General features: G+C 32.8%; 1 pseudogene; it reads left to right on the forward strand.

The window, feature by feature from the left end:
- Positions 1-1032: 1032 nt before the first annotated feature.
- LOC122229115 lies at positions 1033-1138 on the forward strand (annotated as a pseudogene).
- The last annotated feature ends 2862 nt before the right edge of the window (positions 1139-4000 follow it).

Below are 4000 nucleotides of genomic sequence, written 5' to 3' on the forward strand. Positions count from 1 at the left end.
TCATGAAACGTCCAAAATATACCTCCCTATTTTTCTCCCTTTATACTTCTAGGACTGTATGTAGTTCAAACCAGAATAATATCTTGAGTGGTCACAGCAATAGTTTCCCAGTTAATCTCCTTATTTGGCCTCTTGCCAATCCTCCTATCCGTTCTCTATACAGAGCAGGAAATTAAAAAATAATAATATACATCAATTTGAACGTGTCGGTTCTCACAATAAATCTCTTCAATGGCCTCTACCCCTCTTAGAATAAAATCTGAATGCCTTATCATGGCCTATAACTTTGCCCTGTCAACCTTACCAATATTACCTGTCCCACTCTTCCTCTTACTCACATGATTAAGACACTCTGATCTTCTTTCTGCTATTCAGAAAACCCAGGTTTGTTTCTGTCCCAGGACCTTTACACATGCTATTTTCTCTGCTTGGCATTCTCCTTCTCTTTTTTCCCTGATCGATTTCTTCTCAGTTTTACATCTCAACTTAAAATTCAATTCTTCAAAAAAGCAGTCACTGTTCACCCAACAAAAATTATTTCTATCCCTTTTGTTATTCTACTCCATAGCCCTTATTTCAATTTGGGCTGAAGTTTGAAAGATACACATTATTGGGTGTGTGCGTGTGTATTTATGTAATTCTTTCCCGAATATAATTTAATTCTAGTGAGGGTAACGTTCATAGTTATTTTGTTCGCTGCTTTGTATCTAGATCTAAGACCAGTACCTGAAGAGATCAGGTTTTCAAAGCATGGTGAGGTAATAAAATATGTCTGACCTTTGAGATGTCTTCCTTTCTCAAGTGAGAAAAATGGCATTAATAGTAATTAACTTTATAAAAACATAGTGAGTCAGGGCTGGAATCAGAATTCCTGGGTCTCAACTATTGGTTTTGTTCTATTGACATTTATTTACTGTAGTAGGTAATAAAAATCATAGTGGATTTTGGCAAGTGGTTAGCAGAGGAGAGGTAAGGGATACAGATGTTGGTAGGGAAGGGTCTACATGTCATGATACTAATTTCGGAAGGTGTATCGCTTCTCTGCCTTTTGGCTAAGAATAAGTGTAGTATCTGTTCTTATCAGTTTAATTTTGGAAGATACCACATGTTCAGTAGTGAATTTTGTTTTTGTTTTTCTTTTTTTTTTCTCTTTTTTTGGCAAAACCTATTACATGAGCCAATTGGCCTCTGCTTGAATATTTCCAGTGTATGGGCTTTCATTTATTTTGTGAAGCAGTTCACCGCTTTGTGGGAGAGTTTTACTATTAAAGAGCACTTATTTAATAATGAGCTAAAATCCATATAACTTTATTTGACCCCACTTCCGTCCTCTGTAGTAAAACATAATATAAAAAGGCTCTTGACCGCATGGGCCATATTGAATGGAATATACTCATCACATACTCATCACAAAAGATAATTTTGAGCTTGATAAATTGATGCATGTTATATCTAATCATATAGATATATGCAGAATTTATGCAGAAACAATTGGAATAAATATATGTCTATTTATCAATCAGTCTATCTATTTCGCATGTAGGAGGATGAATAATCCCATAAAAAGAGTTTTATAAGAAACTTTTTTATTAGAAAGAATTGAGATGGATGCAGGCAATCAGCAAACAAATAAAGATTTTCAGTATCACATTTATGAGAAAGATAAATGAAAATGGGAATCCATTATCATAAATCATCAGAGCTAAATAAATATTTTCTTTATATTAGTATAATTTATAAAATTAAGCTTTATCTGAGTAAATTCTATTTACAATTTAGCAAAGGACACAATGATGTGAAGTATGAAATATATCTTGAAATTCCTATACTGTATTTAAATCCTGAAACTGGGTAAAATATGTGTATATCCAACTTCCGAAGCCTGATGCTTACATTTGAATGAGAATGAAAATCAATTTATTGGTAGGGCTTTCAGGTGTACTGTGAAGGTAGAACACCAGAAAAGGTACTGGAGACTTCTTAGTACTGAAATTTAAAATAAAAAGGAAATCCTCAACTTAGTAAAGCAGTTTGACTTTGAAGAATTAATTCTACAAAACTTACTTGGAGATTGAAAACTGCTTGGTAGCTGTTATTTATCATGACACTTTGATGTCACAGAAAATAATTATCTTGCCAATGTTTTATGCGGTAAGTTATACCTGATGCGTATGTAGTAAAATCTTTCTTGTGAAAGATGAAAAGAGGAAGAAGAAAACGTTAATGCATCTTCAGCTGCCCCGTAGAAGGATGCAAATGGGAGTTCAACTTTCTAAATGTGTTTTTTTTAACCTCTAATATCTTTACTAATTTTTGTGTCTCCTAAATCTCTCAGTCATCCAGAAGGATAAATTACAATGTTCCACTTTGTTTATGATTAAGTTGTCTTTAGAAAAGCAGTTAATTTGTGACCCCCAAGTGTTCAGAACTTCACATTATAAATCTTTCAGTGGCTGGCCCAATTGTAGACTCTTGTCTCATCAGTGCTACCTAACACAGCTACCATATGAGTTTAGAATGACAAGAGAAAAACGTCTTCAAGACACAGCCTCTTTTGCAAGATATTCTGCATACACTTAAAGATTTTCATGTCATGATCTCCAGCAAATCAAAATGTAACATTGTAAATTTGGATATACAATGATCCCCCTTCCTCTGGGAAACAATACAATATCATATACAACATGTTTTAGGCTTGAGGTGAGAAAATGAAACAGACGATATTTTAACTTTAAACTACACACTTTCAGCTTATTTTTCAAACTATTTCCTAGAAGATCTTAAGGGTTTTGAACAGATACAGAGGCACAAAGAATTTGTCATCTTACAGAGGCCATTTAAAAAACATAACACATGTCTCTAGCTCTGGACTTCCTAACAGTTCAAATTTACTTAGTAGGGAAAAAATGCTTCTAGAGATTTCCAAATGAAGCTATAAAATGTTGCTTTTAATCATATATTTTAGTCTATATAAAACGTATTTTTCTAATCCATTTGTCCATACACCTAATTGATCTAATCACTTATGGGATATTTTATACATGGATAAGTCTGCGAGCTAACTGCTAGTGTAAATGGGTTCTTTAAACTATAAATACACTCTCGATAAGTGTGGTGACTTCAATATAACTGTCATTATACATTAGCAAGGGCAGTATTGTTTAGCGGTGTTTTAAAAAATTTCATTGAAGTGTAATTGATATATAACACTATGTTAGTTTCAAATGTACAGCATAATGATTTGATATTTGTATATAGAGCCTTTCTTAATAAATATTTCCAGTTCTGCCTGCGAGCAAATTGTCATGGAAATCGGCCTTCTGATTTTTTCCATGTTCATGTTTCATGTGTGAAAAGTCCATTAAAATTCCATTGCTACTACATAGTAATAAAGATTTATAAAACTACATCATTTAGAGTCATAATTTGTACATGCTTGTGCCATATTTTCTCTTTAAAGGGGGCAAGTGTTCTTTTTTTTTTTTTTAATCCTTTTCCTCTTCAAGATGAGAATGAGGGAATTTTCAGTTGCATTCAAATAATTAAGTTTAATGTTTGGATGAGTGCTTTAAATTTATTATTCCAAACTACATATCTTAGGAATAAGAAAACTGAGGTAAATTTAGAAATGAACGATTGGTAGACATACAACTCAATGTGGTAGACTAGAAACTTCTTAAATACGATCATTGTTTTAATTCTTCTATCATTATATATGGAACCTGACACATAATTGGCTTCAGTTAATATTGACGGTATAAATTCAGATTGAATCATAATATCATATATGAGATCTAAAGAGTTTGACCCTATCTTTCATCAGAAGCTTCTGATGGACAATAGGAACAAAAATAGAAACATTAAAAATTAAAAAAAAAAAACACTTTGTGTAACCTTGGCTTTAAATATCTTAGCAAATGGGGGTGTCTGGGTGACTCAGCTGGTTAAGCATCAGACTTTGACTGAAGTCATAATCTCATGGTTTGTGAATTCGAGCTTC

Source organism: Panthera leo, chromosome C1, assembly GCF_018350215.1.
Source record: "Panthera leo isolate Ple1 chromosome C1, P.leo_Ple1_pat1.1, whole genome shotgun sequence".
In the NCBI taxonomy this organism is placed as follows: Eukaryota; Metazoa; Chordata; class Mammalia; order Carnivora; family Felidae; genus Panthera; species Panthera leo.